This window comes from Chrysochloris asiatica, unplaced genomic scaffold, assembly GCF_000296735.1.
Source record: "Chrysochloris asiatica unplaced genomic scaffold, ChrAsi1.0 scaffold00006, whole genome shotgun sequence".
NCBI lineage: Eukaryota > Metazoa > Chordata > Mammalia > Afrosoricida > Chrysochloridae > Chrysochloris > Chrysochloris asiatica.
In genome coordinates, this window is record NW_006408524.1 from 34,691,896 (window position 1) to 34,702,004 (window position 10,109).

General features: G+C 37.2%; 1 pseudogene; it reads right to left on the reverse strand.

Moving 5' to 3' along the window:
- Nucleotides 1-8,226: 8,226 nt before the first annotated feature.
- LOC102826042 lies at nucleotides 8,227-9,792 on the reverse strand (annotated as a pseudogene).
- Between the last annotated feature and the right edge of the window lie 317 nt (nucleotides 9,793-10,109).

The following is a 10,109-nucleotide window of genomic DNA, read 5'->3' on the forward strand; positions in this document are numbered from 1 at the left end:
TACTGGTATTAACTCGTCTTCCTTGTGAGCATATGGATATTATCCAATCACAGACAACGTTGTACTTCAATATAGATCTTGACAAGTTCTTTTTGATGATGCATATGTTGCCATTCCTTTTCAATTTGTTCCTAGCATAATAAACCAAGTGACTGTAAGATTCAAAATGGCAAATACCAGTCCTAGTTAGCACACTAATATCTAGAATATCTATCTTTATGTGTTCCATTTCATTTTTGACAACTTCCTGTTTTCCTGGATTTATAGTTTTTACATTCCGTGTTCTGATTATAAATGGATGTTTACAGCTGTTGCTCCTCAATTTGAGTTGTGTTCCATCAGCAAATGAAGGCCCCCAAATATTTACATCATTATGGCTAAATCTATGTGGAGAGGCGTCTCTTCCCCAGTCATATTTTGAGTGCCATCCAATCTGAGAGGTTCATCTTCCAAAGCTATGTCTGATAATGTTCTGTTGCTATTCATAACTATATCTGACAATATTGTGTTGCTATTTATAAAGTTATCATTACCGACATCAGATGGATCTTGGCTGAAAGAAGAGAATACCAGAAAGATACCTGATTTGGCTGTAAGTTATCTAGTAGCTATTGCAAAGAAGGCAACAAACACTATGATCCCATGAACCACACATGATAGAAATGAACTTGCTGCTGATAACAGAAAAAATGATTTGAGTTTCTTTTGTTGTTTGCTTGTTTTTTAGCCAAATACTAGTGATTAATACAAAATTGGAATCTAATAAAATGCAAAAATATTTAAAACAACAGAAAATAATATTATAAAGATTTATATTTGGATGAATGGAAATACATTTCAGAAACTGAAAAACATTCTCCTATGAAATTTAGCAAAGTCACTTCATTATTTCTCAGCCTCGTTACCTAGTATGTTTATTGTGGCTATTATATTTAGTATATGTGTACCCATTCCAAAGAGAGGTGGCCCAAAAGAATACAGAAATTACTGGACAATATTATTAATTTCACATGCAAATAAACATTTGCTAAATATCATTCAAAAACTGCTGCAACAGTACATTGACAGGGAGCTGCAGAAGTCCAAGCTATAATCAGCAAGGACGTGGAACTAGGGATATCATTGCTGGTGTCAGATGGATCTTGGCTGAAAGTAGAGAATACCAGAAAGATGTTCATGTGTGCTTTATTGACTATCCACAGGCTTTGGATTGTGGACCATGACAAGCTATGGACATCCCTGCAGAGAATAAATATTCCAGAACACTTAGTTGTGCTCATAAAGATCCTGTACATAGACCAAGCGGAAGTTGTTCAAACAGAGCAACAGGGTACTGAATGGTTTAAAATCAAGAAAGGTATGCAGCTTGGTTGTACTCTTTCACAATACTTATTCAGTCTGTATGCTGAGCAAATAATTTGAGAAGCTGGATTACATGAAGAAGAATATGATATCAGAATTGGAGGGAGACTTATTATAATAATCTGCAGATGATACAACCTTGCTTGCTAAAAATGAAGAGGACTTAAAATACTTAAGATCAAAGACACAGATTTCTGTATAGGTTAGTCCTTAATGTAAAGAAAACAAAAATCCTCACCACTGGACCAATAAATGAAATGATAAATGGAGAAAAGATTAAAGTTGCCAAAGTTATAATTTTGCTTGGATCTGCCATCAACACTCATTGAAGCATCAGTCAAGAAATCAAACAATGTGTTGCATTAGGCAAATGTGTTCTGCAAGACCTCTTTAAAGTGTTCAAGAGCAAAGATGTCAATTTGAGAATTAAAGTACATCTGACCAAAGTCTTGCTATTTTTCAATAGCCTCAAATGCACTTGAAAGATGTACAATGAATAAGAAAGACCATAGAAGAATTAATGCATTTGAATTATGGTATTGGAGAAGAATATTAAAGCTACTATGGATTGCAACAAGAACAATTTAATCTGTGTTGAAAGAAATACAACAAGAATGCTTTTTAGAAGCCAAACAGGCCATATTTCATGTCTCATAACAGGGACATGTTGTCAGGACAAGACCTTGTCAGAACCAGTTCCTAGAGAACGACATCATGCTTGGTAAAGTGTAGGGGCAGCAAAAAGAAGGACACCCAATGAGATGGACTGGCAAAGTGGCAGTAACAATAGGCTCACGTGTAGCAGTAATTGTGGGGATGGTCCAGGACTGGACAGTGTTCTATTCTGTTGTACAGAGGGTCACTATGAGTTAGAACCAACTCGATGGCACCTAACAACACCAAAAACAAATATTAAAATAACTTATAGTACATTCGCATTTGATCTCTGTGTAGTGATCAGTTTCTTCATATCTTATAACTGGATACATAATACATAAGTTGTATAATTGAATAATTTATTCAGTAAACTAAAGTAAGTTTTCCAATGCTTTGTTAAATTGTTGTATTATTCTATGCATGTCAGTATTGTGTCATGACCTCCAGAAATCACTTTCGAAATTATAAATTTATGAGAAGTGACTGATTTAGGGATTTCCGTCTGGGAAGCCTATTCTTAAATACTCTCTCTGTCTCTAATGAAAGCTTCAAGGTATAACTGGGACTTAAAATCTAGAGTTAACTCTGTTGATGTTTAAACGTTGAAGATACTTAATAAAACCTTTAGAAACCTATTGACTTTACAATATCAAATTTTATAATCTTAGCTATTCAGCTCAAATACATCATGATTTAGCATTAAACATACCCTTTAGTACAAGAGTGCTACACAGTTGGGGGGAAATTACATTATATTTTAATTCCATTTGTCCACAGACTTTTGAAGCTCCCTTGTACAAGATTAAACATAAAAATAGTTAACCTAAAAATGCAACTATGTATATTCCAAAGATTTCCCTTTTTGTATATATATATCAATAGTACCAATTATAAATATTTTTCTCTGTGATGAGGTAAATAAATAAAAAGGCTAAAGGACTTTTTCATGTCATTTAAAATATATACTCATATGATAAATTGTTAATATATGTGAGTTACTTCAGCTAAATTTTCCATGTTACTTAAATAGAATATCACACTGGTCATGTTTACTGAGAATTCGTCTTTTCGTCACATAGCTCCTTCTTTAATGCTTGTTTAGGTTTCGACCAATCAGGATAACTTAAGAACATCTCAGACTAGAGATACTGTCCCTTGATCTTTTACTGCCCAAACTCTCCTTTTATTTACTTATTTTGAGTGAGGGGTTTGGAGAAAAGGACTAATCATTGCTAAAGAATTTGGTGCTGGTGAAAAATGCCAGATGGGCAGTCACAGAGACTGAAGTTCTTTTATTCCCCAGCTAAAGCAGAACCCTTTCTCCTGTACTCTGCTTTCAGATGCAACGACTTGGAGTACAGAACTATTGTTCATTTCCAGACATGTATAATCTCTTCTTCATTAATCAGCTTTTTCATGTTTCATCAAGTATCATTTCTGATAGGCATACTTCAGCTACACAGAATTCACCATTTCTCATTACGCACATGTATAGACAGTTTTGCAAAAATCCAGGTTTCACATTAGCAATGTTTTTCGGCCATAAAGGTTATAGAGTTTTGAAGGACTGTTAATTCAGTGAAAGCAAAGTGATAAATACAATTTTTTGCCAAGCAAATATGTGATTTTATACATGGTGAGTAAAGCTGCCCAATGTACAATAAAACAAAGAAACAGGGGGGGAAAAAAAGGTTGAAAACACACATTGACTCAAGATGGCATAGGAGTTATTAAACCAAGTGGAAGAAGTTCCATGGACATTAAACAGCATTTGGAAATGCCTCAATAAATGTCTTGATATTTTTTTTTTACTTTAGAATAGTTAACGTGTCTTTTATGGCTACAAGAATTTAATTTCAAGTTCTTGGTGTTGTAATACATTTTCTGACAAAAACTAAAATCCAGAAGATTTCGATAACTAGTCTGCAGCCATTCTGATAATAAAAGATCATAGTACAAACTGACTCTGTACAAACATAAACCCTTTTCACCTGCTGTCAAATCTACATGTCCCGAGAGACCTCTAATCTCGTATGTGCAACTGTCTGTGAAATATTTTCAATTTATTGTCAGTATGTCCCAAACCGGATCGTAACAGCTTCTATTCTATTGTTTGTAAAACTGCTACAAATGCTTTATGAAGTGACATTATTGTTTCTGTGATTGCTGTTGTTGTTAAGTACCATTGAGGGAGTTCTGACTCACAGCGACTCTATGTAAGGTTTCCAAGGAATGGCTGATTGGTTTGAACTGTTAAACTTGTGGTTAGGTGTCCAGTGCTTATCCTACAGCACCACACCAGGACTCCTTTCTATCATTGTTGTTGTTAAGTGCCATTGAATCAGTTCCGTGTCATGCTGATGTTGTTAGGTGTCAAGTTAATTCCTACTCATAGTGACCCGAAGCACAACAGAACGAACCATGCCCAGTCCTGTGTCATTTCACAATCATTGTTCAGCTTGAGCCCATTGCTGCTGCCACTGTGCCTATCCATCCAGTTGAGGGACTTCCTTTTGTTCACTGACCCTCCACTTTACCAAGCATAATGCCCTTCTCCAAAAATTATCCACACTCTGACTAGAATTTACTTTAATCAACTTTTGGGAAAGACAAATGCATCATTTTAAAACACAATCTCCTTGATTTTTAATACACTGTTTCCATCTGTCAACAAGCTATCATATTTCCTTAATATAAAAACGTTTTAGTCTGAGCTGTGAGCCACAGATGCCTTGCTGTCTTCACTTCGTTATCAGAGGTGACGCTTCATTCTCCAAGAGCTGCTTTCAGGGGACCAAACAGTTGAAAGTCTGATGGAGCAAGATCAGGACTATAGAGAAGAGGCTTTAACACCTCAAAATGTAGTCGTTGCAGAGTGTCAATAGTGTGGGCAGTGGTGTGCAGATGTGCATTTCCATGTAAGATCACAATGCCCTTGGATAGCAGTCCTCTGCCCTCAACCTGAAATTTGGACTTCAGGTCTTCAGTGAGTGTGTTTCTGTAACGAGCATTGTTGATTGTTGAAGCTTTTTCCTGATAGTGTTCCAATACTGGCCCTTGAAAAATCCCAGAAAACTGTTAGCATCAACTTTTTCAGCTGATGTTTGACTTTTGAACTTTTCTTTGGTCTATGATTGAGAATGTTTCCATTCTACTCTGCCATTTATTCTCAGGCTCACAGTGATGATTCCATGTCTCATCACCACTCACGACTTTTTAAAGAAACTTACCTTCCATCAAGTATCAGTCCAAATTTTGTTTGCAGATGTCCAAACACTTCTGTTTAGGCTCTTCTGAGTCATTTCAGTACTCATCTTGCACAAACTTTTCAAAGCCCAACTCTGTCATGGATTATTAAATAAGCACAGCCATGGCTGATTTGGAAATGATTTGCCACACAAACCAGTCATTTGTCTATTCAACAGAATCATTTCACCAGCATGCTCAGTGTTGTCATCAGCAATGGGACGTGGACTAGCGTTTTAATATAACCAGAGTGTGGACCATTTTTGACTCACCTCATACTTCTTCCAGCACAGAATTGTTTGTTCTTCAAGCAGCCCATGGTATTTTTTTTTTTTTTAATGAAAAGCAACTTTTATTTAAGTTAGTAAAAAAGAACAAAGAAGAACAATTTACAAACATTTTTATAGACTTTATGATTTAAAAGTTCCTTGTTGTCTATGAGTATATGATATAGAAATTATAAACTTGAATCAAAGAAAGCTTTTAAAATCAGTTTTACTTGACTTCTATATCTAAGACTAGAGCTTTCAGTTACCCCCTCTAATAGCATAATAGAGATAATATTATCCCAAACTGTCCATAAAGCCGTGGCTTTAGCAGATGCACAGGAAGATGGCAAACATCCCTAAAAATACCTAACTGGGGAGAAATTATACATGTAAAAAATGTTCAGCACACACTGATACAGGTTGCATTTTGGAATGTCTGTTCAAAGATATGTGAAAACCAGGATATAAGAAAATATTTCAGTAAAAACTGGTTATGTACAATATCACCCCAAAAAATGAAAATATCTCATTATTCCCAAGATGCCTAAAAATGCTTTTTTAAAGTGTCTTACTTTCTTTAGACATGATAATCACTAAATAAAATAAGGCTAGAATACTTACATTATTATCTGGAAAAGGATTATAATAAAATCATAGCATTATATTGTATTTTGAAGTTAATGTCCACATTGCATTTTCTAAAAAGTTATTTTAAAAAGTGTAACTACAACTCAGTACAGTATCATCATCTAATCTGTTTTGAATTTCTAAACATGGAGGAAGATAGTTTTTAATAGAATTGTTTTATGAGATATTTTAAAGGGGTCCCTGGGTCAACAAAGGGGTAGCAAGCAAGTATGTACATGTGAGCTGGGGATGGGGAAAGGGAGGGCTGGAAATGTAAGATTTCAAGTACATGAGGTTTCAAAAAGTTCATGGAAAAACTCCAGTTATCTTTAAATTCCATTTTTCCACAGACTTTTTGAAGCCCTCTCATATTTGATGCTCCAACATCATTTTTGGGGGTTTCATTTTAATATATTCTCTTGGTTTCAGGACTTTATCAGTTTTGAGGTTTGTTATAAAAAAAACAATCCCTCATCTCTATGTTCTCCCCCTCACATACCCTTCCCCAGAAGCAATGGCTGTTTTGGATTTATCTCTATATCTTATTAATAAGCCTATGCTGCTGTTTCTTGGTATATATTGTAATTTTAGGTGTTATTGATTTTTTATTACAGTAAAGGTGTCTGCCTTTCACCTACCCTAAGCCCATGCCTTTAGCCTGCCAACAGCCTCTCAGTACTTGGCATAATTAATATTCAATGCTGACATCAGCATGTCTAGGTAAACACTATTCACATTGGTAGAATGAATGCCTTCCCTTCCGTCATCAGTTTATGATTCTCTCTTCATTTGGTTGTTTTTCTGTGTTGTAATTCAAGCATAAACTCTTTGCCAGTTGCCCAAACCTCTCCACACATCCTGCTGTATCAGGTAGATCAGAATGTCACTTTCTTTAAAAGCCTGGTCCAATCTAGCAGAAAGTAAAAGGAGACTGTAACCCAGTTAGGGAAAGTAGTGCCTGGAAGAGAACTCTAAAGCCAACGTGAGCCTGACACTGAGCCTGCTCAGTGTAAAATTTCCTACACAGCTGCTCACTAAGAAGGAATATAACTTTCAGCAGAGTGAGTGAATTTTCCCTAATTCACTGCAAGTACATGTTGCCAATGCTGTGCATGGTTTTCTCTGAGAACAAATCAAGGGCAACTGAGGAAACTTAACAGTGGAAGAAAATGGTCTAAAGCAGGCACAAGAAATCCAGGTGTACATTAGAAATCTGCACAGGCAGTTTCTGGGTCAGTCCCTAGGCAGTAGTAAGTAAAATCTATACCTATCCTGCAAATCTCTCCCATGGTGACACAGTCATCATGAGCAAGAGAAGCCAGAACTAAGGATGAGTAAGTTTAGTCACTTAAAACATAGCAAATCATTCCACATGAATATTGCACTGTGGCCCACTGCACATAAAGGCTACAGCTAGCTCCATTTCAATCCCACCTTTTTGAATATGGGCCAGAAGCGTAATGTGAACCAATACTGGACACAAGAGTTCTTTACTTGCTCAGGAGATCACCCTGCTTCTACTGAGGAGCCATCTATATTCTTCTCTGTTTTTGACTCCTTACTTTTCTGAATTCCTGCCATGGCATGTACTAAAATGATCAAACTCTTTAAAAACCATGAACAACAAGGTTATTGTTCGGTGCTATTTCAAAGTGAACCTGTGTACAACAGGATGAAACACTGCCCATACCTGTACCATCCTTACAATGACTGCTATATTTGAAGCCATTCTTTTAGCCACTATGACAATCCAATTTGTTGAGGGTCTTCTCTTTTTTTGCTGACTGTCTTCTTTTCCAAGTATGAATGACAGTAACGAGCGATATAAAAATCCATCCAATCCATTTTTTTTTTAACTAAATAAGTTGTTAGGACAAGTTTTATTTGTTTTTCAAAAATTAGTCTCTTGACTTAGTCAAGGATTCAGGAGCATAAAGGATTACCCAGTGCATTATTCAAAATGATGCATTTATTCAAGGGATATCTTAATTTTCTTTGTCTTCTTCAGAAGAGCAAGCTCTGGAAATGTCTGAAAGTCATGAAGCCCTGTGAATATAAAACACTTTTACTGAAACTTGATTCCTTGAGCCAGAGAAAGGTCCTTACTGTAGTTGATGGTACAAGCAGATCTTCTCATGTACTGTTTCCAGGCATCACTGCCAGACTCTTGACCACGACCATTATGTTTCTCGCCACCAATGCACCTTCCCACTTGTTGGGGTATTGACATTCACATGCCACAGCCTGATCCCTTAGGGCCAAGCCGACGGAAGATTCTTCTGAAATCCTTGGTAAAAATGCTACTCGAAAGCCCCTGTTTCACTTCATTATTCCATGCAAAGACCTCTTCTTCATTCTTGAATTTAAACACATAAAGAATTGGAGCAAAAGTCTGTGGATGTGCGATGGATGCATTATGGGCAAGACCCGTCACAGTCATTGGTTCCACATAATTTCCAGGGCGATCCATAACCTTGCCACGATAGACTACAGTGTCTCCTTCTCTCTGTGCTTCTTACACTGCCCCAAGGAGCATGCTCACTGCCTGTTTTGTGTGGAGTGGCCCATAGAGAACATTATAATCCCAGGGGTTCCCAAAACGGATCTGTGCATAGACCTTATTCAGTTTATCTACAACTTCATCATGGATGCTTTCATGTAAAAACAGTTGCCTCACAGTGGTACACCTCTGGCCAGCTGTCCCTACAGCTACAAAAAGAACTGATGGAAGACTAAACTGAGGTCTGCATCCTCAAAAGCAATAATGGCATTGTTTCCTCCAAGTTTTAATAAACTTCTCCCAAACCTCTCCTGAACAAAAAGGCCGCATGTTTTCTTACCTGCGTACTCCCAGTGAAGGACAGCAAATGTACTCACTCATCTTTGGCCATTGCTGTGCCAATATCTGCTACACCACAAGTCCAGGAACAAATTGCACCAGGCAGTTTGTTGTCCTCCAGAACTTTGGCTATTATCCTTGTGACTGCTACACTAATGAGGAAAGTTATTGGAACTCCTATCCAAAGGCAGACATTCCCACAGATCATTGCGATAGCATTGTGTAAGCCATACACTACTACAGGGAAGTTGAAAGCAGTGATGATTCCAACCAGGCCTACAAGCTTCCATTGTTCAAAGAGTGCATAGCCAGGTCTTTCAGAAGGCAAGATGGGTCCACCAATCATCTGTGATAAGCCAACAGCATAATCACAAATATCCACATATTCCTGAACTTCTCCCACACCTTCTACTAAGATTTTGCCCATCTCCAAAGATACCAAGCTTCCTAGCATTTGGATCTTCTCCCACAAGGTATCACCAATCTGTCTTGCGATTTCTCCTCATTTTGGAGCAAGAACATCTGCCCAGACTTTCCAAGCTTCTCTTGCTTTCCTTACGGTTTCTTCATACTCTGCTACACTTGCCTGTCAAACTCTTGCTATTGGCTCTTTGTTAGCTGTACAATAGGTTGTAACCACCTCTCTCTGGCTCCCCAGCTTCCATTATACACACCCTCGTTTTCCTCGCTGAACCCCAGTTCTTTCAGCCACGCATACTGGGACTGATTGATCAGCAGAGTGGACATGAAGGCGGCCAGCCTGCTCCAAGGTCCAGAGTGCTTGTTCCTTTTTGCAATGTGCCATGGTACTTTTAATACTCTTCTCCAACATCATAACTCAAATAAATCAATTCTTCTACAGTCTTCCTTTTTCATTGTCCAAATTTCACATTCATATGAGAGTATTAAAAGAATCCTGGGTTTAGTCAGGCACACTTTAGTCCTCAAACTAATATCTTTGCTCTTGAATACTATACAGAGGTCTTGTTCACAAGATTTGCCTAATGCAATACGTTGTTTGATTTCTTAACTGCTACTTCAATAAGTGTTGATTGTGGATCCAAGCAAAATGAAGTCTTTGACAACTTCAATCTTTTCTCCATTTACCA